Genomic DNA, 27,110 nt, shown 5'->3' with positions numbered 1-27,110 from the left:
GGCTCATCGCAATTATGCGGAGGGCCCCTAGGACGTGGCTTCGAGGCCTAAAGCCAGCTAGCTCCACCTGTCGTGGTGGGGATGGCGACAAAGCCATGTGGCAGGGACAGCCCAAACTGTTCATCCGCCCTAAGGTCAGGGGTGGGCTGTGTGGAGAATGGATGGGGAAGTTCTCTGGGCCCCGCGCAGCCCGCAAGTTGGCTGGGGAGAAAACGAAACTCAGCTGTTAAAACCGCTGCCCGGGGCCTTTGGAATCATTTCTCGAGACTCGCTCGTCCCCCTCCGCATCCCTCCCGCCAGGACCCGGCCGGCTCCGGCATGTACACCCGCAGAAGGACGGTGGGTACCCGGCTCAGCACCTTGCAGGACCGTGATGGGCGGCGCGGCGAGCCGCAGAGCCCCTGGCGGGGAGTCCCCGAGGACCGCCCTGGACCGAGCCCGGGGCGCGCTGGCCACGGCAGGTAAGGCTCCGCAGTGTGCCTGGGGCGGGAGCCGCGGCCCCAAATATGTGCGCAGCCACTTTGGAGTTCGAAACCACAGGGAACACATAACAGAGGCTTTGGGGGGATAAACTATCATTTGCTTAAGTAAAATCACCTAAACACCTCGAGCCTGTCAGTTTGCAGACTTTTATTGAAAATCCCAGCTCTCACCACTTCCCTGATTTCTGTGATTGATCCGACCACAGCATTGAAAGATATCGGTGTGTCAAACCCACCTTGGCCTCTTACTGATTTTCAAGGTAGATTCACAATGCATACTCAAATTATGAAAATTATGAAAATAAGTTTTTCTGATATATGTGTGTGTGTGTGTGTGTGTGTGTGTGTGTGTGTATGTGTGTGTGTGTGTCCTGAATGAAATCACTACATCAGACGGCAGGCACAGTAAGGGACAAGATGGACCGTGATTCTGAGGGTCCAAATATACCTGTGGGCAAACTTGCATGGCTGCCAGTCTCCCAGACATACTAGCCGCCTCCCCCGCCCCCTCCGCCCCGAGACTCAAGGCTGGAATGCGGCTGAGGGGGAACAGATAGGTGGCGGTTAATCTTGGTCCACCGCCGGTATCCTGGAAGCTTGCTTCATGAAGTGTCGCGACCCCCACTTTCCACCCAATGGCCGCATCGTTTTTTCCTTCAACACTGCCATTTGTAAGGGCATTGCCGCCTTTGAAGTCTTGCCTCTGTGAATTGGAACTGTCCAGATGGTTTTATTTTTAGTTTTCCCCTTTGCAAGGACTTCTTTGTCACAGGAAAGACAAATGCTGGTTGCTAAGGAACAGTTAGTTATATAACCTTCTGATCAATCAGCAGCAGTTTCTTTTATCCTTCAACTTTTGGAAACATCAAACCTTTCATATTATTCGGGGTTAAAGTTATCCTTAGATGGGGTGGGTGGCCTGGACTCTATTATTGATTGTGGAATGTATCTCAGAATAACTGGCATCTTGCCACAACAAAAGCTCATTAATTTTAAGACACCTATATATCTATAAACTGCACCATTAAGTAGGAACAGGAATCATGGGCATATGGCTTCACGTTCATGAGTAGATAATGATAAAAATCATTTATATGACTTATTAGAAAACATCTAATTAGACATAAAATCATTTATTTGTAAGCTCATATCATATGACTTCAGCAGTTGCATCTGCCTGTTTTCTTGTTTGATAATTACTCCGGTGTGTTGCTGGCCCAAATTGCTTAGAGAGGAGCAGTTTTTTTGATAGCTCATTAGAGAATTACTGGAAGAACTCATTACTTCTCTCAGAATTCTTCCCTTTTTTATGTCAGTTGCAGCTAGCAGAGTATTACAAAATGTACTCCCTTTTAGGTGTTCAACCTCTAAGATTCTCTTTGGACCATTCTGAATTTGTTTTATGTCTCTCTTATTCAGTTATGTCTAATTTCACACTTGTCTCTTAATGAAAATGGCTTTCTCTTTATATTTTGTTTATTTATTTGAAAGAGAGGTGGGCAGGAGGGAGAGGGAGAGAGAATAGGTGTTACCAGGACCTCTAAGGCATTGCAAACAAACTCCAGATGCATGCATCACCTTGTGCATCTGGCTTCACATAGGTACTAGGTAATTGAACCTGGGTCCTTTGGCTTTAGAGGTAAGTGAAATCATAGTTAAGCCATCTCTCCAGCTCCCACAGTTGCCTCTTTAATGGAAGTGGTGAATCAAGAAAAATGGTTGAGTGATAGATACTTCTCAGTCAACAATAGTGAGAACAGTAAACAAGGGAGAGAAAGTAGATATTACTAAGCACTTGAATAGTTTATTCATATTGTAAAAGTGAACTTACTGTGTGCCTTCTTCACTTAGTTCATATGAGCAGTGAATCTGGAGTGTGATTACACACTTGGGCTCTGATTCTTGGTGGATTTGGGCTTACAGTCTGATCTTATTGCTCCTTGCTCTCCGATGAGATGGTTAACTGATTTATACTTCAATTTCCTCATTACTAAATAGAAACCTTGGGCTGGAGAGATGACTCAGCAGTTAAGGCACTTGCCTGCAAAGCATAAGGACCCAAGTTTGAGTCCCCAGTACCCACATAAGCCAGCTACACAAGGTGGTACATGCATATGCAGTTGGTTTTCAGCGGCTAGAGGCCCTGGCATGCTCATTCTCTCTTTTTTTTCTCTATCTTCCTCTTTGTCAAGTAAATAAAAATTTAAAATATTTGTTTATTTTATTTGAGAGAGAGAAAGTGAGACAGAGAGAGAGAGAATGGGTGCTCCAGTGCCTCCAGCCACTGCAAATAAACTCCAGATGCATATGCCACCTTGTGCATCTGGGTCCTTTGACTTTGCAGGCAAGCACCTTAACTGCTAAGCCATCTCTCCAGCCCTAAGAAAAAAGGAATGTAAATAGAAACACTTTGCAGTAAATGTTAGAGCTGAAAGCTGTGACATCATTTAACATCTATTAACTTCCTATGTTGTCACCTTTAAACTCAGTGGTTTTGCCTTGAACCAACAAACTCTCTTTTCTTAAAAAAAAAAAAATCATTTATTTGTGAGACAGACAGAGAGACAGAGAGAAAAAGAATGGGTGCATCAGGGCCTCTAGGCACTGTAAAAGCACTCCAGACAGATACACCATATACCACCCATGTACATCTGGCTTATGTCAGTACTCCTGGGGATCAAATCTGGGTCTTTAGGCTTTACAGTCAAGCACCTTAACTGCTAAGCCATCTCTCCAGTCCTATTCTCTCTCTTAAAACACCTCACATATAGGCCAGACATGGTGGTTGCATGCCTTTAATCCCAGCACTCAGGAGGTAGAGGTAGGAGTATCACGGTGGGGGCTACAGAGTTATTTCTAGTTAACCTTGGCTAGAGTGAAACTATGACTCAAAAAAAAAAAAAAAATCAAAACAGGGCTGGAGAGATGGCTTAGCAGTTAAGGCACTTGCCTGCGACGCCTAAGGACCTAGGTTCAATTCTCCAGATCCCACATAAGCCAGATGTACAAGGTGGTACATACATCTGGAGTTTGTTTGCAGTGGCTAGAGGTCCTGGTGTGCCCATTTTCTCTCTCTTTTTTCCTCTGTCACAAATGAATAAATAAATGAATAAATATTAAAAAATCAAAACAAAACATACAAAAATACCACATATGTAAACAAAATAAATACACTAATAGCATCCATGGAAATCTCTTAAAATTAATAATTCCTAAGAACATTGCGACAGACCATCAGTCATCAAAGGTGGCTTTCATGTTTCTCTCTCTCTTTCTTTTTTTTGAGGGAGGGTCTCACACTAGTACAGGCTTTGACCTGGAATTCACTGTGTAGTCTCAGGGTGGCCTCGAACTCTTGGTGATCCTCCTACCTCTGCCTCCTGGGTGCTGGGATTAAAGGCAGTGTGTGCCACCACGCCCAGCTAAGGCTGATTTCTTGATGCCTTTTGAATTAAATAATTGTTCCTGTTGACTAATTTATGTTGGCCTTTTCAGATTCCTTTTACATGCTGAGTTTTACTTTGTCTGTAAATGTTATGAACTATGCACATAGATTTAAAGAGCAAAAAGATTAACAAATTTATAATTCAAAGCAATCTTTTGCTCCCTTTTGAAATATTTTGCTTTCTTGTAAACGTATCCTACTCATGTCATGGCTAAACAGAAATGAAACAAAGAAGGCTGGAAAGATGGCTTAGTGCTTAAGCACTTGCCTGTGAAGCCCAAGGTCCCCGTTTCAAGGCTTAATTCCCCAGGACCCATGTAAGCCAGATGCACAAGGTAGCACAGGCATCTGGAGTTCATTTGCAGTGGCTGGAGGCTCTAACATTCCCATTCTCTCTCTCTCTATCTGTCTCTTTCTCTCTCTGTGTGTTGCTCTCAAATAAATAAAAATTAAAAAAAAAGAATTTTGCTTTCAAATAAATAAAAATAAATAAAAAACAATGAAACAAAGAGGTTGGATGGATTTCAAAGCAGGTTTTACCTAATTGTGAGCAATTGGCCCTTGCCTGTGATGGTAATATAAGTTCACTTCATTCAAAAACTTCAAAATCTGATGCTGTCTGAAAGAAATAAAAAAAGACATTCTGAAAATGAATCTATAATGTAGGATTTTACTATGCAGGTAGCTTTAAAATAAATTGTATACACATTCAGTTTACCTTTATGTGTTTGTGCCTTACTTTATATGGAGTACTATCAAGACTTAAAGGTGAGCAATAATAATAGAAAATTCTTATGGAGTGCTTGCTGTGTAATAGTGTATTATACCTTAACTCAATCCTCACCACATCCTTATTGGAAGAGGATCTCTAGCTCTGAGTAATTTAAAGTATGGGAACAAATGCCTGCTTAACAGAAAAGAAACTTTATGAAACTTGCTATCCATTTGATGGGGCAGACAATTCTCAACTAATTCTATAAATAAATCTTTACATATACTATAAAGAAAGCCAGGACATGGACTACTCTTGGGAGCAGAAAAATGTTTGCTAAGAAATGATGTTTAAGGGCTGGAGAGATGGCTCAGCGGTTAAGCTTGCAAAGTCTGGTGGTCTGGGTTCAATTCCTCAGTACTCATGTACAGTCAGATACACAAAGTAGTGCATGTGTCTGGAGTTCATTAGCAGTGGCAGAAGGCCCTGGCATGCCCATACTCTCTACCTCTTTCTCTGTCTCAAATAACTAAAAATATTTTTTAAGGAGGAAATGAGGGCTGGAGAGATGGCTTAGTGGTTAAGATGCTTTCCTGCAAAGCCAAAGGACTCAGGTTCAATTCCCCAGGACTCACATAATCCAGATGCACAAGGTGGCACATGCATCTGAAGTTTCATTTGCAGTGGCTATAAGCCCTGTTATTTTTTTTAAAAATTTTTTATTTATTTATTTGAGAGCGACAGACATAGAGAGAAAGACAGATAGAGGGAGAGAGAGAATGGGCGCGCCAGGGCTTCCAGCCTCTGCAAACGAACTCCAGACGCGTGCGCCCCCTTGTGCATCTGGCTAACGTGGGACCTGGAGAACCGAGCCTCAAACCGGGGTCCTTAGGCTTCACAGGCAAGCGCTTAACCGCTAAGCCATCTCTCCAGCCCTATAAGCCCTGTTATTAAGCACATTTTTTCTCTCTGCCTCTTTCTCCCTCTCAAATAAATAAACAAAATATTTTTTTTAAAAGAAATGATATTTGAAGAGAGGCTTACAGGATAGTGAGAAGATAGTTGTATGTGCATTTATTGGTTTTTATGAAGTTTTTTTTTCTTTTTTGGAGACATGGTCTTGCTATGAAGCCCACATTAGCCTTAAATACTTTTATTTATTTATTTGTGAAAAGTTGGGAGATGGGCATGCCAGACCTCTTGCCATGAACTCCAGACATGCATCACTTTGTGTATCTGGCTTTATGTGGACAGTGGGGAATCGAACCCAGATCATCAGGCTTTGCAAGCAAGTGCCTTTTGCCACTGGGCCATCTCTCCAGCTCCTAAATTAACCTTGAATTTACCAAATAGCCCAGGCTGCCATTGACTGTATGATCTTTCTGCCTCTACTTCCCAAGTGCTGGGGTTGTAGGTGTGTATCATCATGACCAGCTGTCACATGCATTCTTGGTCATCAAAGCTTGCAAGAATCACTTTCACTACTTCTTCCTCACTGCAGTGCTCCAGATTTTAATTTTCAATCTCTATAGGAAAATAGGAGCCAGGCGTGGTGGCTCATGCCTTTAATTCCAGCACTCAGGAGGCAGAGGTAGGAGGATGGCTATGAGTTCGAGGCTACCCTGAGACAACATAGTGAATTCCAGGTCAGCCTGGGCTAAAGTGAGATCCTATCTTGAAAAACCAAAAGAGAAAATAGGAAAATAATATTTTGCTAAATGGCATAAAAACACCAGGCTTATTACTCCTTCCTAGAGACAGGGAACTGGATAGTATGGAAGCTCCTTCTAGTGTTGTGAAATAATACATTGTGAGAGAAGATAAATTATAATACTAATGAGAAATCTCCTAATAGCTCAATACAGAGGCCCATTCATTAAGGGATTATTTGACTCAACCCCTAGCCAAGGCTCATAAGCATTTAGAAAGTTTGGAAAGTAACAGATGATAGTATTTAACTCTTATTGATAACGATGCACTTCAATGAGGTGGGAAGGTACCTCAACTATTACTAGATTCTAATATTAAACTAATTAGCAGAGCTCTACCTATTTAACTTACTTTTGAAATGATAGATTTATTGAAGCGTTGTGATACTGTGGTACACAAGTAAGGTTAATTAGCTGTGGTCCAGAATACTGGCTATCCCCCAAAACCAAAATATACAAGCAACAAAATTACTGTCAGGGGCTGGAGAGATGGCTTGGTGGTTAAGATGCTTGCCTGTGAAGCCCAAACCCTGCTTTGATTCCCCAGTACCCACGTAAAGCCAGAAGCACAAAGTGGTCCATATATCTAGAGTTCGTTTGTAGCTGATAGACGGCTGGTACACCATTCTCTCTCCCTCTCTCTTTCTTTCTCTTTCTTCTCCATGTCTCCTTCTGCTTGCAAACAAACAAATAAAATACCAACCATTAGCACTTCAAATATCTCAAATGCTAAACCATGCCCTAGATCTTGTACTAAGCAGGCCACACTCATTATTGATGTTTTTTTTTTTTCTCCAAAATAAAATTTGCTACTTGACAAATGAGGAAACTGAGTTTTTGAGGGATTAAACCATTTTCCAAGTTCTTATTGTTTTTTCTAGTCATAAAACCCACTTTCAGACCCAAGTTTGTTTACTAGTCTGGATCCTGCATCTACTAAGAGCTGGAGGAGGGAGTGTGAGGCGTCAGTTACCTTCTGTCCTATTGATTGTTTATAGTAACTCACATCAAGAAGAGATATCCAACAGTCCAAAAAGAGGTTACTATAGAAACAAGTAATGTGACATTTATTTTCAAGCTGTAGACAAGAAACAATTTCTTTCATTTCTTGTCCCTAGGTTCATGGTCAAGATCCCTATAATAACAGACAGATTAACAAGAGAAAATAATACATATTTATTTGATAAGTTTTATGTGACATGGGAGCCTTCAGAAACAACAAAGACCCAAAGAAACAGGAAAATTTATTCTAGTTTTTTTTTTTTTATTGTTATGACAAAATACCTACAGAAGCAACTTGAGGAGGGATTTATTTTGACTCAATTTCAGAGAGTACAGTATATAATGGTGGGAAAGGCATGGTAGGGGAGCAACTGCATGTGGTGGAGACTTATTCATGAAACAGACAGGTTGAGAGAAACATAGGCAGGAACCAGAAATAGAAGTGGGTATAAACTTCAGAGGTCTTCCCCTAAAACCCTACTCCCACCAGCCTTCAAAGGCTCTATAGCCTTCAAACATGTGTGCCACAAGGTGAGCGCCAAGTGCTCAAAACATGAGCTCATGGGGAACAATATGTACTAAACCATAGCACCTTGTTCATATGCTTAGGTCTAATAAAGTATGGCAATTGTGTAGAGATATGATTGGTCAGACAGGGCTATGACCTAATATCAAGGTGATAAAGTAGAGAAACTTGAGGAGGCTTGTATGTATAGATTTTTCTTTAGTTCTTTGTGCCTTCATTCCTTCCTGCCTCCTTCCTTTAAACATTAGAGAATTTGCTGATGGTCTGCCTTATATGGTGGGCAAGGTGAGAGAGACCTTCCTTCCTCTACTGTATTCTCAAATGTGAAGGTACCATATTTTGGGAAAGTGTGTCCTGAATGCTATTAGTGTTTTAAAAATCACTTGGATGGAAATGAAGTTTGTAAGGGCCAAGTTGCTGTGAGGACCTCCTTGTCTGTGCTATCTTCCCTCATAATACCTGGCTGCCTTCTGCAAGAATGGGTTTTCTATTGTCCTAGTCTCTGGGCATCCTCCAATATACATGAGTTCTGGTGACTTTTCAGACCTCTGATCACCAGCTACGAGCAATTTGTTTGACCTTGTGACCTATTTATTACATGTATGAATATATATGAGGGCAACTGAAAAGAAATTTGACAAAATTATCCTTACACTTACTACATGTGATATACTCTGACACTTGTTATTCTTGTTCATTAAAATAAACCCATTTCTGAGCTGGTTTTATAAAGCATTAGTGGGTTACCACCTATAATTTGAAGAGTACAGTTCTGCGTGGCAGAAGAGTTTGCTCAAGTGCATTGAAAGAAAAGGCATTTCAGTTTGCTTAAATCAAATTTACATTCTTGTTTATGAAGGAGGGAAGAAATTATGGTCCTGTTTAGAATGAATTCTCAACTTTTTTGGCACTAAACCCCATTCCTCAGTGTGGCATACATTTGCAGTCTGTTGCATCTTGGGGAGCAATCATTTTTGTTTAAATACAGTATCATCAAAAATGAATGGACATTTTTCAAAAAGTCTTTGACAGCTGAAACAGTGAAACAATAAATCAACAGGATGATGAAAGCTGGAAAATGCATAATACCTATAATAATCAGTAGAAGCATAGAACTGAGAAAAAATGAAACTTAGCTCAATTACACAGTATGGTTACTTACATCAAAGTCAGCAGAGTGCTGAAAGGTTATACATATTGTTAAGGTTAATTGCATCTATTCAGAATGTATTTGAATCTGAAACAAAAGCTCAGAAGAAAAACTAGTCAAGGGAGCAGACTGCTTTGGAAGGGTCTGTTCGTTATCAAAAAATCAGCAAGTGATGGTTCCTTTGTTCTGTAATGTTTTGTAATTTTCCCCTTATAAGGCAACCTATTAAAGTGATGAGGGGAAACTTGAAGATATTTCTCATCATTAAAATTCAAGAGCTAGAATGAGATGTAGTGGCACACATATATAATCCCAGCCCTCTGGAGGCTGAGGCAGGAAGATCATGAGTAAAGAGCCAGCCTGATCTACATAGGGAGACTGTGGCACTTCTGACCTCACAGTGCTGACGTTACTGGAACAAGACCTGTACAATATTGGATTCATTAACATTTCATCATCAGTGGTGGAAAAGGGCTCAAAAAAGACAAAGATAAAAGAAGGACTAGTTGGAAGGAAGGGGTTCAGCGGAAGGAGGTTGGAGAGGGACAAAAGAAAGTTGTGAGGGGATTATGATCAGAATATGTACATATATGAAAAAAGAGGAAGGAAATCTTAGATTTATTATCCCTTTGAGTTCTACTGTCAAGGAAAAGTAGACAATCTGTATTATGCATGATTTTGTTTCTTAATTATAAATTTAATTCAATTTGTTTATTGGGAGAGAGAGAGAATAAGTATGCTAGGGCCTCTAACCACTTCAAATGAATTCCAGATGCTTGCTAATTCATAATCTTTTGCCTCTTTCTCCCAAGTTGCTGAGGGGAATTCCAGGTATGAGCTACCACACCCAGCTTCACTAATCTTTATCTTGAAATGTGACAGCTATACATCACATAGGCAGGTATTGCTTCTTTTAAGTTGCTATGTTTAATTTATCTCGAAAATGACTTTTGTCCTCATAATGGATTATTGGTACTCTTTCTACAAATGACCTCACAGACCCATGTGTTGAAACACTTGGTCTCCAGCTGGTGACCTTGTTTGGGGAGGTTGTGTACCCTTTGGGATATAGGTAGGACCTAACTGTCTGACATAGGTCAGTAGGCGCTAGGCTTGAGGATTATAGCCCAGCTTTCAGCACAGACCCTCTGCTCCCTGGTGCTCTGCCAAAGAGGTGACAGGCTGCCTCGCCTCACTCTTGCTGCTGCAGCCATGAGCTGCTTGCTTTGCTATGCCTCTCCTGCCACGACAGACTGTAATCCCTGAACTGGGAGCCTGTGGTAGTTAGAACCAGACATTCCCCTATTCTTGGTCTACAGCTGGTTGCAATGTGTTGGAGGAGATGTGTGGCTGAGGCCGGGCTTAGACGTGTTACAGCCAGCTCCTCCTTGCCAGGGCTCAGCATACTCTCTCTTGCTGCATCCTGCTAGCTGCAGGGGCAAGACGTGACATCCAGCGTCTGTTCTCTACCCTTTCCCTGCGGTGACTTAACTTGCCCTCAAAGCTGTCAGCCGAGATAAACTCCTCCCATCAGCTGCTTTTGTCCCAGGAAGGTAAAGGTAACTACAACGGAACCCAAATAACCCTCTCGTCCCTCAGACTGCTTCTCTCAGGCATTTGGTGGTGATCATGAGGAAAGTAAGGAGCACCAATTATGAGGAAACAGTGCTTTCTGTAAATATAGATTATGAGGCATTCTATAAAAGAGTTTACTTGAACTCCTCAAGAATGTCACTCATGAAGGGAAGACAGTGGATTGTGAGTCTGCAGAGACATAATGCAATTCAGATTAGATCCAGGATGAGGCAGGAATCATGAAGAATATTAAAATTGAAGCAATTTGAAAATTTGAATCTAATTAGGTAGTGCATTAACATAACATTCCTTGGGTAACAGAATGTTTTTATGTACAAATGGGATAATGTCTTTGTTCCTTGGAGGTAAATGGTAAATTTATTTAGATGGGGTTATGCATCATGACCTGAAGTTTTACTTTCCTGGGTTAGAGAAAAAAAAATCATAAAGGAGAGGAGAGAGAAACAAACAAATATATATAGCATTAACAGTTAGTGATACAAGCATTCATTTAACATCTTTATTTTGCTGGTTAGGCTTTATTTTCCCAGGGCTGGGAATGGAAGCAGGGCCTTACACATACTAGGCAAACATTTTACACTGAGCCACACCCCAGCCAAACTCCACGCTTAAAGAGTTTTAAAATAAAAATTAGAGCCGGGCATGGCAGCACACACCTTTAATCCCAGCAGTTGGGAGGCAGAGGTAGGAGGATCGCAGAGAGCTCAAGACCACCCTGAGACTACATAGTGAATTCCAGGTCAGCCTGAGTTAGAGACCCTACCTTGAAAAATCGAAGGCTCCCCCCCCAAAAAAAAAAATTAGGGTAAATAATTCTGGGTAATATCCTAAAGTTAATGGTGTTTCTTCTCTTCTGTTTTTTTCTTTTCTCTTTTGAAACCTGGAGAACTGAACAGAAGGCTTGTCATAGAGCTGCATACTTACAGTTTGTGCAATTTACTGTAGGCATGTCGTGTTTCCATAAATAAAGGAGCAAAGCCTCATCTAAGAACTGTGCTGCCACTTGTAGAGGAAAAGTATTTACTAATTTTTGAAGACATATTTCTTAATACTACTTTGTTTCAAGTGGTGGTTCTTAATGCTTCTGGGATATAGGGGAAAGAATAAAAACATTATGAAATATATGTTAGAGGGAATAGCCAGGACTAAGGATGTCCTAAGGATGTGTGTATGTATGTATGTATGTATGTATGTATGTATGTATGTATGTATGTATATATATATATATATATATATATATATATATATATATTATATTATATTATATATATATAATGTTTTAAAGGTTGCAGTAAAGGATCCATAGCAGGAAAAGAAAATGAATTTGTTACAGGCCAGGTTCTATTGTTCTACCACATTAAACAAGCACCCATGTAAACTAGACGTTCTTCACAGGTATCCTAAGCAAGGCTTTGTTTATTTCTTTCCTATAAGATGTCTGGAGGTAGGTCATCTAGGGCTCATATACTACAAATAATAGTTAATTGTAGTAGAAGCTTTGTAATTAATTTTCTGAAATTATTCTTAGTCCTTTTTACCTATGAAGTTGATAACTGTCCCTGTTTTACAAGCAAAGATATAGGACAACTTAGCAAATTGTTCAAAGTTGTGTAGTTACAAGTAGCAGGATTAGGTTTGAAGCCAGACAGTTTGACTCTAGATTATCACTGGGAGCTTTACATTAGAGCCACAGACTGCTTTTGTCTTTCTGCTCTGCTGTCCCTTATGGAAGACATCTGTATTCAAGTTGCATCATTGACCAAGACAGCTGCTTGAGCTTTGGTGATCATGTCAGCCTTCAACAAAGGGGAAAGGCTACACAAAACCTTCTTCTACCTGTATGACATTTCAAAGAGCCATCCTAGACATCTTTCTTGGTGGCTTCTACTCACATGTCAATGTCTCAAACTCGATCATGGTTATACCCAGCTATAAAGTTTGAATTCTGTAGTCCTTAAACTGGGCAGAGTATCAACCTGACTAATATGGGTGTGCTGCTAGTAAGGAAGAAGTGAGGATGAACATTGAGAAAGACCAGATTAAAACTTGAGGAGAGCTGTGGCTCACGCCTTTAATCCCAGCACTCAGGATGCAGAGGTAGGAGGATTGCTATGAGTTTGAGGCCATCCCAAGACTACATAGTGAATTCCAGGTCAGCCTGAGCTAGAGTGAGACCCTACCTCGAAAAACAAAACAAAAACAAAAAACAAACAAGGGGCTGGAGAGATGGCTTAGTGGTTAAGCGCTTGCCTGTGAAGCCTAAGGACACCAGTTCGAGGCTCGATTCCCCAGGACCCACGTTAGCCAAATGCACAAGGGGGCGCATGCCCTGGCGCGCCCATTCTCTCTCTCGCTTTCTGCCTTTCTCTCTCTCTCTCTCTCTGTCGCTCTCAAATAAATGAAAATAAACAAACAAAAAAATTTATAAACAAACAAACACACACAAAACTTGAGGAGAAGCTGGCCTGGTGGCACATGCCTTTAATCCCAGTACTCAGGAGGCAGAGGTAGGAGGATTGCCATGAATTAAAGGCCATCCTAGACTACATAGTGAATTCCAGGTCAGCCTAGGCTAGAGAGAGACCCTACCTCAAAAACCTCCTCTGCCCTCCAAAGAAACTTGAGGACAATTGTGCATAAGAGTAGAAGTTAATCATATGATGAAGATATCTCTGGGACCTTGGAAATGCAAATGGGAGGTCAAAGGGACAAAACCCAAATGTTGTCACTTCCCTGCCCCAAGTTCTTTTCTATAACAAATAACTATTCGAACCTTCTATACAATGCTCTCTGCAAAGCTTTGTTTTGTACAGATGGCAGGATTACTCATGATTTTGAATATCTGAATCAAATTAAATAGCTAGACACTGTATTATGGTACATACATGTTAAGACATTTGGTAATAAGCATGTTACATGTATAATTGAATGGAAGAAACCACTTACAAATGAAAGCAAGATATAAAATTGTACTTAAGAGTGGGGGAGAGGGCTCAGTGGTTAAAGGAGATTGCTTGCAAAGCTTTCTGGCTCAGACTCAGTTTCCTACACATGTATATCCAGATGCACAAAGTATCTGTAATTAATTTGCAGCAGCAAGAGGTTCTGTGGTGCCCATACACTCTATCTCAAATAAATAAATATCAGTTTAAAAACACCAACAAAAAATTATTATTAAAATGTGATCTTAGGCCTGGGGAAATGGCTTAGCTATTAAGGCATTTGCCTGTGAAGCCTAAGGACCCTGGTTTGATTCTTCAGGACCCACTTAAGCCAGATGCACAAGGTAGCACATGCATCTGGAGTCCGTTTGCAGTGGCTGGAGGCCCTGGTGTGCCCCTTCTCTCTTTTTCTCTGCCTGTGCCTCTCTCTCTCTCTCTCTCTCTCTCAAATAAATAAATAAATAAAATAGATTTTAAAAATGTGATTGTCCAAACTGTGTTATAATCATGGAGGACACAGCCAGGCTCAGCAGCACTTGTCTATAATCCCAGCAATTGAGATGTTGGGACAGGAAAGCTCTAGTGAGTTTGAGGCCAGCCTGGATTACATCTGAGCTCAAAGCCAGGATTGAAATCATAGGGAGACCCTATCCCAATGAAAACTGGGACTAGAGAGATGGCACAGTGAGTAACAGGACCTGAGTTTGGCTCTCCAGCCTCTCCATAAAATGCTAGTTGTGGCGGTCCATGCCTCTAATCTCAGTGCTGGGAGGCAGAGATAGGGGCCCTAGGACTTGCTGGCTAGCTAGTTTAGCCAAACTGGTGAGTTCCTGGTTCACTAAGGGACCTTGCTTCACAAAAATAAGGTGGAAAGTAATGGAGAGAAACAACCACTGGCAACCTGGCCTCTATATACATGTATATATGCAGGCACATGTGCCCAGGCTCATAGGCTTGCTCACATACACACTGTAAGCGTATACATGAATACAAACCACACACACACGCACATGCATACACACGTGCACGTGCATGCGCGCACATGCGTAAAAAGTGATGGACATAGGTTGGTTAGAAATTTACCAAATAAAACTATGTTATCATCTCTGATATTAGGATTGTAACTTTTATTTATTTATTTATTTTTATTTTTTTCACTTTTCAAGGTAGGGTTTCACTCTAGTCCAGGCCTACCTGGCATTCACTATGTAGTGTCAGGGTGGCCTCCAACTCATGGTGATTCTCCTACCTCTGCCTCCCTGGTGCTGGGATTAAAGGCGTGCGCTGCCACACCTGGCTGCATTTTATTTTTTTTAATTTTTAATTTTTTTGGATTTTTTGAGGTAGGGTCTCATTCTAGCCGAGGCTGACCTGGAATTCACTATGGAGTCTCATGGTGACCTCAAACTCAAGGCAATCCTCCTACCTTTGCCTCCTGAGTGCTGGGATTAAAGGCGTGCACCACCACGCCCGGCTCTTTTTAAATTATTTTTGTTTATTTATTTGAGAGTAATACAGAAATAGGTAGGGAAAGAGAGAGAGAGAGAGAGACGGAAGGAGGGAGGGAGGGAGAGAATGGGTGCGCCAGGGTCTCCAGCCATTGAAAACAAACTCCAGATGCATGCGCCCCCTTGTGCATCTGGTTTACGTGGGTCTTGGGGAGTCGAACCTGGGTACTTTGGCTTTGCAGGCAAGTGCATTAATTGCTAAGCCATCTCTCCAGCCCTGCATTTTATTTTACTGATAATTTTTGTATATGAATAAAATACATTATAATCGTATTTCCTTCCAATGCTTCTCTGTTGCCCCTATTTCCCTGTATCCCTTCTTATTTCGTTTTAAGTTTTTACTGATAGCTTTCATAAGTATAGACAATAAACCATGATAATTCCTACACCCGTTGTCCTCTTCTCAAATCCACCCTCTTTCAATCCCGTCTTCTTTTCAACTAGTCTCTCTTCTGTTTTGATGTCTTATGAGTATACTTCTTTCAAAACTGAAAAAAATCGTTTAAAAATATTATTTTTGCCCAGGATGTTGAGGCATGCCTTTAACCCCAGCACTCAGGAGGCTGAGTTAGGAGGATTGCTATGAGTTTGAGGCCAGCCTGGCCTCTACAGAGTGAACTACAGAGTGAGTTCTAGGTCAGCCTGGACTAGAATGAGACCCTACCTTGAAAACACACAAAGACTATTTTTCCAGATACACACACACACACACACACACACACACACACACACACACACACATCACTGAATCCTGGACTTCTGGTTTTATTGAGGTTACAGAAGATGTAGGGAGCTGTTGCTTAAAACATGAACATAATCACCTTTAAATCTATTAATAGTAAAAAGAGAAAAACAATAGCCAATTTGATCTGCTACTAGTTTTGAGGGAACTGTCAGTTTCTTTATCACTAAGCTATTTGAAAGAGTCTTAGTCCCTACTAATTTCTGCTGGATAAGCCAATCCTTCCGTGGCTGCTTACACTTAAATCTTGCTGGATGCCCCAAGTCTACCATTCTTTACTTTGACACATTTCTTTCTTTTTAAATATGGTCTTGCTGTATTACTTAGCTGAGCATTGCTTAGCTGATCTTGAGTTCCTGGGCTTAAGTGATCCTCTGACCTCAGTCTGTTGAGCAGCTGGAACTTCAGGAGCATTCCACCACACCCAGCTGCTCCTCAGGACTGTTTATCTAACTGGAGCCTTGGCACATAAGGCTTGTTTACCACCTGCTGGAATAGTGTCAAGTTAACAGGATATGGTGATGAGCATCTGTTATCCAAGCTGAAGCAGGAGACTTGAGAGGGCAAGTGCCTTAACCACTGGGAAATCTCTCTAGCCACTCTTTTATTTTATTTTTTTAAATATGCATGTTTTCCTAATGTTCATCAGGGCACCATAGGCATAAAGATTCTTGTTGCTTTGTTTGCTTCTCTTTACCTTCTGGGAGCCTATTCCCACCCTCAAACATTGCTAAAGAACTCAGAAGCTGCATGCCAGTTCCTTGGAAGTGTAGTTAATATTTCAGGTTCTGCAGAGTCTGAAATCATAGAGAATTTGTGAATCTATTCATACCAGAGTGTGGAACATTGAATCAAAGCAGGTATAACAGGCATGGGGTCCAAGGTAATTTAATCTGCTCCATCTTGGTTTTTTTTTGGGGGGGGCTTGTTTTGCATACAAATTTAGTCTATTTAAAAGAGAACTCTTATAGCCAAAATGCCTCAATAGCTTTGTCTCATATTTGTTAATAACAATAAGCTTCAGATTCCTATACTGACGATCATATAACAAAAGCCAACATGGAGTTTCATACCTAGAAAAATATACACTGCAGCTGGGCATGGTAGCACATGCTTTTTATCCTAGCACTCAGGAGGCAGAGGTAGGAGGATTGCTGGGAGTTCGAGGCCACCCTCAGAATACATAGTGAATTCCAGGTCAACCTGGGCTAGAGTGAGACCCTACCTCGAAAAATCAGAATAAAATAAAATAAAATAACACACACACACACACACACACACACACACACACACAAAACCTTTCATTTCACCTAAACTTCATCTCTCCAATCACATCCAAGGACAAGATTTTCTTGAGCTATGAAAAATATTAAGCCCGTTTTTGGTAGGATAGTAAAGTTCACATGTCTACTATTTGGCTTGAAGTCGTCGGTGACCTAGACATCTATCTCTTTCTGAAGTTTTGTTCTTGACTACATTTCTTTTTTAATCAAACCAGTGCTATTCCTAATTAGAAATTTAAATTACATCTGGTGCAGTTTGTTCACTCCAGGGGATATATTTATATAATACCTTTAGCCAGCCAAGATATTTTTCATAACTTCCACATAACAATTTTTCATAGAGTGCTTATTGATGAGATGTTATGAAAATGGTGTAAAAATGTACATGGGAGACACAGCTGTGTAGCTAACTCTGAACCCCACAAGATAAACATGCCTTGCATATCTTGCCCATACCTTCTTTGAATACTGCAGAAAGGCATTTTGTCTTTGTCTTGGGCTATTGTTTTCTAGTTCTTTTTTTTTGGCTGGTTCTCACAGAAATGTGTTGGTGAGAAGGGAAAACAATCTCACCAACTGATATTTCATTAAATTTCAATGAGACAATTAAGGAAACTCATTTTCAAAAATATATATTTGTTTCAGAGACTTGATTGCTGCTTTATTAGGAAATGACTAGAATACTAAATCTAGGTAGCCTGGGCTTGGTCCCATGAGCAGCTTCGTTACCTGCCTGTTGAAAGGAATGCCACTACTGTTAGAACGGCAAAGACCTTTGCTGTGGGTGAAAGCTAATTGGTTGAGAACATTAATAAATTATACTTTCTGTTCATGTCAAGAGGAAGTTTGGAGAAAAGAGATGGGTACTTTTATCTGCCAGGGCCTTGCACTCTGCCACATGATATTAAAAATAAAAAGCATATCCTTAGACTTAAGCTCATCTTCCTTTTGCATGTAAGAGGAATTAAAGCTAAGCTACTTCACAGTGCCTTCTTGTGAGTATTATAAAATGTTTTGGATTTGGCATTTTCAGCCAATAAAATATTGCTCAGGGGGTTGCCAAGAAATTCTCTCATATAAAACATGTGTCAGTAAGACCATTGTTAGGGTTAGGCTAAGTTAGATAATACTGTCCTTTCCTCTCTCAGCACTGTGTTTGGTTGCTGTCACCTACACACAATGCCCTGAGGTTGAGTGCAGTCCCATTTGTGACTGTCCTCATAAGATGCAGGTCAGAGAGAAGAGATGAACACTGACCAGACCATACTGCCTTCTGTGTGAACAACAGCGAGCCCAGGATCTCCAACCCAGGAGCCACATGTCTTCTGCCAGTGGCAGTTCAGGGCAATGTCATTGATTTAATTAGGTTTTATTATAATATAATGCTGTTAAATTTCTTTTGTTCAAAGTAGGGTGTCCTCTAGCCCAGGTTGACCTGTAATTCACTATGTAGTCTCAGGCTGGCCTCAAACTCACAGGAATCCTCCTACCTCAACCTCCCTAGTGCTGGGATTAAAGCCATGAGCAACCATACCCAATATCCAGTGCTTTTTGAGTCACAAGCTTGCTCAAAGCCTGCTCCTGTGGAGAAAAAGGGGTTTGGGGTGGGGGAGAAAACAGACACATCAGGGCGTCTAGCCACTGCAAACGAACTTCAGACACATGTGCACTTTGTGCATCTGGCTTTACATGGGTACTAAGGAAATCAAACTTAGGTTGTTGGGCTTTCTGGGAAAGTGGCTTAACCACTGAGCAATCTTTCCAGCCCTAAAAGCACATTTTTCCCCATTTTTTATTATTAGTTAGTTTTGTACTCAGCAAATACAGTCAATTTGGTACCATTGTTAGGCTCATCCATGTCCTACCCCCTCCCCTGGCCCCTCCTTGTTGAGGTATATGGGTCATGCATTCTGGAGTTAGCCCATAGTTATGGGTAGGAGAAATGTCTCCGCATATTATGACCCAGCGTGTGGCTCTGACATTCTTTCCTCCCCCTCTTCTGCAAAATTCCCCTGAGCCATGTTGAGTTCCTTAAAAACATATTTTTAATTTATATTAGAGAGAGAGAGAGAGAGAGAGAGAGGCAGAAAAAGGCAGAGATAGAAAGGTAAAGAAATAAGCATGGGCATGCCAGGGCCTCCTGCCACTGCAAATGAACTCCAAATGCATATGCCATTTTGTGCATCTGGCTTTCCATGGGAATTGAACCCAGGACATCAGGCTTTGCAAGCAAGTGCCTTTAACTGCTGAGCCATCTCTCCAGCCCCAATGTAATCTTTTATAAACAGAATTTTCTCTTTCCAAATCTTGCCTGTAATTTCTACAAGAAGACCTACAGGCTTGGAAAATTCTCTGTGAAATGCTTTTAGAAATGGCCTGGCAAACAGATACTCTGGCCACTTCAATGTCTGCCTTTTAAGCTTCAACTAAGCATTCTTCTCCCCTGAAGCCTGCTGTCCCTCCATGTCCTTGGTGGGTCTCAGCCCGGGTCTCTGGCTGCTCCATCGCTCACCCTCTCACTTGTTTGGATATTCTTGTGCTATATTCTGATGCTCTGATTTTCCTAACCAAAGCGTAAGTTCTGGCAAAGTGCTATCCATGTTTGGCATGTCCCTTCATTTCCCATGAGCTTGTAAGTCCCCAATAGGTGCTCAGCTAAGTGGTCCCATTGTTTGGAAGTCTACCAAGGGAAGACTTATAGTAAATGGAACTGGCATAGGTGTCCATCAACAGATGAGTACATTGAAAATGTGGTATATATACACAATGGAATTTCATGCAACCATAATGAAAAACTAAATGATATCTTCAAGAAAAATGGATAAAATGAAAATCAGTATGTTAAATGAAATAAGCCAGGTTCTGACAAACAAACATGTTTCTTTTCAGTTTTAATTTTATTTTTATTATTTTTTTCTTTTCACAATTTTTATTAATACTTTCCATGATTATAAGAAATATCCCATGGTAATATCCTTCCTTCTCCCCGCCGCACTTTCCCCTTTGAAATTCCATTCTCCATCATATTACCTCCCCATCTCAATCATTGTACTTACATATATACAATACCAAACTATTAAGTACCCTTCTCCCTTCCTTTCTCTTCCCTTTATAACTCCTTTTTAACTTACTGGCCACTGCTACTAAGTATTTTTCTTCTCACGCAGAAGCCCAATCATCTGTAGCTAGGATCCACATATGAGGGAGAACATGTGGTGCTTGGCTTTCTGGGCCTGGGTTACCTAACTTAGTATAATCCTTTCCAGATCCATCCATTTTTCTGCAAATTTCATAACTTCATTTTTCTTTACCACTGAGTAGAACTCCATTGTATAAATGTGCCACATCTTCATTATCCACTCATCAGTTGAGGGACATCTAGGCTGGTTCCATTTCCCAGCTATTATAAATTGAGCAGCAATAAACATGGTTGAGCATGTACTTCTAAGGAAATGAGATGAGTCCTTAGAATATATGCCTATGAGTGCTATAGCTGGGTCATATGGTAGATCAATCTTTAGCCATTTTAGGAACCTCCACACTGATTTCCACAATGGTTGGACCAGATTGCATTCCCACCAGCAGTGTAGGAGGGTTCCTACATGTTTTCTCTTATATGGAAACTTTATGTGGTAATTAAAAATGAAAATGAAGCCGGGCGTGGTGGAGCACGCCTTTAATCCCAGCACTCGGGAGGCAGAGGTAGGAGGATTGCCATGAGTTCGAGGCCACCCTGAGACTACAGAGTTAATTCCAGGTCAGCCTGGACCAGAGTGAGACCCTACCTTGAAAAACCAAAAAAAAAAAAAAAAGAACATGATGGCTTTAGATGACATGAACAGATAATATTTTCACTGAAATATTTCAGGAATAGATATGTTTTCTCAATTTTGTAAAAGTAAAATAAAAGAATGTGTTTGTTTAAAAAAATAAAGTTGTGCTGGGTGTGGTGGCGCATGCCTTTAATCCCAGCACTCAGGAGGCAGAGGTAGGAGGATCGCCATGAGTTCAAGGCCACCCTGAGATTACAGAGTTAATTTCAGGTCAGCGTGGGCCAGAGTGAGACCCTACCTCGAAAAACCAAAAAAAATAAAATAAAATAAAAAAATAAAGTTGTGTGTGTGTGTGTGTGTGTGTGTGTGTGTGTGTGTGCGCGCGTAGGTCATGAAACTAGGAAGGAGATCACAAGAGGGGAAGAAGCGATCCTAAGAAAAGGGGAAATAGGGTAATGGAAAAATGTGTTGTGAAAGCAGAAGGAAGGGTAACTGGGGGCAAGGGGAACTAGGTGGAGGATCGGGCAGTGGAGGGATGAGAACAAACTATAATAACACCTATCTGTGAAGACGCCATGATGAAACCTATTACTAAGTGAACTAACCAGACAGATAGTGAAAGAAGAGGGACTGAAGTTAAAGGACAGTCACATTTGATGCTTTCTATACTGAGAGGAAGATTTAGCTGCAGTTAACTGTTATAGCCCCAAAATCCTTGACCTGAATCTCAGCCTTATTGCCTGTCATCTTTCATAGGATTTTGTCTCTGTGTCTTTATCAAAGATATATTAATCCTTAAGTTTTATTTTACCTAGAATGTCCTATAAAAGTTTCTTAGGACTTTTGTGTTGCCTTAACAGAATACAAAACCTGATACAGGCTAATGTATATACATATATATTTTTTGGTTGTTGTTTTTGAGGTAGGGCCTTGCTCTAGTCCAGGCTGTCCTGGAATTCACTATGTAGTCTCAGGGTGGCCCTCAAACTCATGCCATCCCTCCTACCCCTGCCTCCTAAATGCTGGAATTTAGGGTGTGGGCCACCATGCCCAGGTGGGTGAATGCAGTTTTCGATTGTGTGTGTGTGTTCATGTGTGACGGTGGGCCATGGGGTGCATGTGGAGTTGAGAGGACAACCTCCGGTGGCAGCCCTCGCCTTTCACCTTGCTTGTTTGCTGGCCTATGAGCTTCTGGGATTCCCCTGCTGCTGCTCCTGTCTTGGCATAGGAGGGCTGGCATTATAGATGGGCACTCCCATATCTGGCATTTATACTCTGGGGATGAGAACTCAGGTCCTCACACTTGTACAGTAAGCACTTTACTGAGCTACTTCCTCAGCCCAAGGGTCATATATGTCTTTAAGAAAGATTTATTTGGTTCACAAGTTTTGTGGCTAAAATGTCCAAGCCAGTACCTGGGCTGGGCCCCGTTGGCTGCATCACGGCATGGTGAAGTGGAAGGAGCTCAGACATGCAAGTAGCATTGAGTTAGAACAGCACTCTTAACTCATCCAGTGTTGTGAGTCCTAACACACTGCTGTGAGAATAGTATAAATCAATCCACTAAGACCTCATGAGAGTGGTGTCTTTAAGGCCCTTAACACCTTTTTAAGGCCTGACCACCTCTCAACACGAACACATTGGCAACTCATGAGCTTTACTGGGACAAACTGTATTAGAACCATAGGAAGTATCTGATATACAGCAGGTTTTTTTTGTTGTTTTTTTGAGATAGGGTCTCACTCTAGCTCAGGCTGACCTGGAATTCACTAAGTAGTCTCAGGGCGGCTTTGAGCTCACAGTGATCCTCCTACCTCTGCCTCCGGAGTGCTGGGATTAAAGGCGTGCACCACCACGCCCGGCTTTTTTTTTTTTTTTTTTTTTTAATGTGTAGTACTCTGGTCAGTATTGTGATAGCTACTTTTTTGTTAATGTGACAAAATACACAGCAAGAAGAAACTGAATAGAGAAAATGTTTATTTTGGCCCATAGTTTGAGGGTGCAGTCTATCATATTGGGGAAGGCATGGTGGCAGGAATGTGAGGCAGCTGGTCACATGGAGTCCATAGTCAGGAGCCAGAAGGAGATGAATGCCAGTGCTGAGTTCAGGGTCTCCCTTTTCCTTTTTACCCAGTCCAGGTCCACAGCCATGAGATAGTGCTACCCACTTTCGAGATGGGGGTCTTCATGATCTAGTTCCCTTCTCTGGAAATGTCCTCATAGACTCTGCCAGAGATTTGTCTGTTAGGTGACTCTAAATCCAGTTAAGTTGACAATGAAGATCATCCATTGCACACAGCAATGGGGTTAGCCAGCACAAACAGCAATGGGGAATATTAAAAATGTGTATTTTTGAACCTTACCCCAGAGCTACTGAATCAGAAATGCTGCCCTTTAACAAGCCTGCCAACAAGCCCTTGCGTGATTCTGATGTATGGCAAAGGTTAAGATGAACTGCCCATATGCAGCACAGGCCAATCCCCAGCGCAGACTGCATCATAGTCTTAGCATTGAAGATGGTGCAACGATTTCACAGTTGGCATTGAAATCCAGTGTCTGTGTTACAGCTTTAAGGCTCTGTAGAATGGCTCACCAAGGTGTCATATTGTAGTTTCCAGGAACTACTCACAGAATTGCAGCTCCCCAGTGCCTATAAAGCACTGACAATTGAGGAGTGAAAAAATCTTTCTAAGGTGAACAAAGAACATGTGAGGGATAAGGGATTAATTTCCAGTAGCAGTCTTCCAATTCTGTATTCATAACATTGGATGCATGCTAGGCTACCCATGCAACAGCTGCTGATATGCATTAGGAAATTGGGCACCCAGCAGCCCCATTTACATGCAAAGGTAGTTGCATACTTCACAATACAAGTCTAAAATTAAAGTTCAGGATGAAGCTAGCTGAAGGCTTGTTGCTAGGAAAATAATGAGATAAGGAAGAAATGGCTTCTGTTAATCGTCACTTTTGGCCTCTACTGTTTGGCCTTTGCTAATTTGTCCTTTGAAATTGTACATTCCACATTGAGGAGAGACTTCTAAGAGTAACGAGGGTTTTTGTTTTAAGCTGCCTTTACAAGTTGTTTGTGTTTATCCAAAGAATTTTCTTGAAAACTAGCAGGATGCATGCTGCAGTCTGTTGCTTAATATATTTTTGCTTTAGGAAGCATTCATGCATGCCCTTGTTGGACCATGTGCATAACTCAAGGAAGAGCCCCACAGTGCAGACTCAACCGGGATCTGTGGTGTTTTATTTCAACTCTTTCCTTAGTTCATTATGCAGTCACTTTGAGCTAGCCACTGTGTCACAGACCTGGCACATGTATCAACAAAGACCACTCTGCCCTCTGAACCTCACAATATTTTAAGTATCTCAGTATTCATGGGTTCACAGTGTTGACTATTTTTACATGAAAGAAGAGTCTGATTTGCGTATTTTAAGCCTCTTGGCCTCTCTGACTGCTTGGCTACATGTCACCTGTGTCCTCAGTATAATGAGGAATCCAGTTGTTGCAGTCAGGTTCACATTGCTGGTAGAAATCACCCAACCCAGAGCATATTTTGGGATAAAAATTATTTATTTTGGCTTACAAACAAGAGGGGAAGCTCCATGATGGCAGGGGAAAATGATGGCATGAGCAGAGAGGGTAGACAGCACCCCCTGGCCAACATAAGGTGAACAACAGGAACAGGAGAGTGTGCCAAGCACTGGCAAGGGGACACTGGCTATAAAACCCATAAGAATGCCCCCAACAATACACTCCCTTCAGGAGGCATTAATTCCAAAATCTCCATCAGCTGGGAACCTAGCATTACCTGAATCAAACCATCATATTCTGCCCCTGACCTGCATAAACTGATAACCATCTATGATGTAAAATGCAACGCATTCAGTTCATCTTTAAAAGACCTCATAGTTTTTATCAACCCTAATGATGTTCATACATCTCCAGAGTCCAAGCTCTTTTAACTGAGCCATAATACCAAGAACCCCCCCAACCCATAATGACACCAAATAAACATTTACACTGCAAAAGATGGCATTGGGCATAGCAAAGAAATACTCAAGCAATACATGATTTAAACAGGGCAAACACCAAACTCTGTAGCTTCGAGTCCAACAACTCTAGCCAATGACAAGTCTCCAAGTACGATAACTCTAACCAGCAACAAGTCTCTGGAGTTCTAATTCTGCCCCTCCAGCTAGGCTACTCACAGTCCTGAAAACTTCATTCTGGGCTGACAGCCATCCTTGGCTGCCATCTCATGGTTCCAGCATTTCCACTGGGTCTCCACTGTAAGCCATGGTTCATCTTCAAGACTCCATCAGGTCTCCATGCAGGCATCCAGCAAACCTGCTTCACACTGCTCATGGTCATTTCCAAAACACAAGACAATATTGCAAACTCAATGACTCTCTCTTTCCTGCATTTCTCATAGTCCACAATACCAGGTAGACTGACAATTTGTTAATCCAAGGGAGAATAAAGCAGATTTTGAAGAACAGGACACTTCTTGAGCACTCGGGCCCCTTCAAAAGAGTCTACATTCTTCCTGTTGCCACAGTGCAGGTCAGCTGGCCCAATCTCAAAGGTTGTACTCTCTCATATAATTGCAGCTGAATGGGCAGAAGCTTCAGCCTAAAGACTTCATTCTGTACCACATCCCTCTGCTCACACCAGTCCATTTCTACACAATGCAACACTGCACAACCTCTCAGGACATGGGCATAACGGCAAGCTTCTCACACAAACTGCATCTAGCCCAGTCCAGGCAAAGCTCTTTGTAGCCCTCATAAGCCAAACCTCACAGTCAATAGTTCCTCTTAAAAATCAGCTCCCAAAGGCCAAAGCCACACAGTCAGGTGTCTAGTAGCAAATGATACCACTCTCAGTACCAATATTACCATTGCAGTCAGGTTTGCATTGCTGACAGAAATCGCCCAACCAAGAGAAGCTTTTGGGAAAAAAAAAAGGATGTATTTTGGCTTACAAACAAGAGGGGAAGCTTCATGATGGCAGGGAAAGCAATGGCAAGAGCAGAGGGTGGACATCATCCCCTGGCCAACATAAGGTGGACAATAGCAACAGGAGAGCATGGCACACGCTGGCAAGGGGACACTGGTTATAATATCCATAAATCCTCCCTCAACAATACACTGCCACCAGGAGACATTAATTCCCAGATATCCATCAGCTGGGAACCTAGCATTCAAAACACCTAAATTTATGGGGGACACCTGAATCAACCCACCATACCAGTGGATTCAGGCTTATAATAGTCAAAACCTAAAACACACCACTGGAGTCAGTGGACTACTCAGATGGGTCATGAAGAGGAGGTGGCTGTGTGACAAAGGACTCGGATTCTGTTCTCCCAAAGCGAGTCATATGGAAGATTGTCAGTGTTAAAGGGATTTGTCTACAGGCGCCACCTAGAGGAGCAACGGGCCCCTGCAAGAACACTCAACAAGAGCTGCTCGGCTGCTAGATTGTAAGGTCCTGGGGGGAAGAGCTGGGGTCTTGAGATGACCTGCCCCAAAACCTATCTGGTGGTGGTTAGAAGACCATCTAGTGGGTTAGTAATTTCTCATGATAGAGTAACTCTTTTTTTTCCCTCTTCATTCTAGCACAGGCACATACACCTTGATAGCACCAAATGAAAACCGGAGAAAAGAGATACTGAGAAGTATGTAAATTTATTCTTTTAACATTCAGAATTTTTTTTCTTGTAATTGGTTTGTTTCAATTTGAAGTATTTTTCGTGTGTGTGTGTGTGTGTGTGTGTGTGTGTGTGTGTCCATGTTCGGAGGCCAGAGGAAAACTTCAAGCATCATACTCAGGTACATTTTCCACCTATTTTTTGAGATAGGGTTTCTCATTGGTCTGGGTCTTACCAGTTAGGCTAGATGAACTATCCAATGAGCCCCAGGGGTCCACCTGTGCCCACCTCCCAGGTGATGGGGTTAGGATTGAATGTCCACCACCATTCCTGACATTTGACCTAAGTGCTGTAAACTGAACTCAGGCCCTACTGCTTGTGAGGAAATCACCAAATGGGATTCTTCTTTGCCAGTTTGAAGTATTTTTATTTTCTGATTTACATAGAATAACTAAATCACATCAAGATCTGTTCTTTAGCAGTTTTAATTATACTCTAGTATTGTTCTAGGGTTTAGAGAGATGGCTCAGTAGTGAAGATGCTTGCCTATATGGCCTAATGACCCAGGTTCAATTCCCTA

General features: G+C 41.6%; 1 protein-coding gene across 2 annotated transcripts in view; it reads left to right on the top strand.

The window, feature by feature from the left end:
- The first annotated feature begins 432 nt into the window (after positions 1–432).
- Positions 433–27,110, top strand: part of Epsti1 (epithelial stromal interaction 1) — a 149,012-nt gene continuing 122,334 nt past the window's right edge. For both annotated transcript variants that reach the window (XM_045145827.1, XM_045145828.1), the window contains exon 1: positions 433–461. The gene's annotated coding sequence lies outside the window, so the exon portion shown is untranslated. The remainder of the gene's footprint in view (positions 462–27,110) is intronic.

This window comes from Jaculus jaculus, chromosome 3 (assembly GCF_020740685.1).
Source record: "Jaculus jaculus isolate mJacJac1 chromosome 3, mJacJac1.mat.Y.cur, whole genome shotgun sequence".
In the NCBI taxonomy this organism is placed as follows: domain Eukaryota; kingdom Metazoa; phylum Chordata; class Mammalia; order Rodentia; family Dipodidae; genus Jaculus; species Jaculus jaculus.
This window is presented reverse-complemented; position numbering and strand designations above follow the sequence as displayed.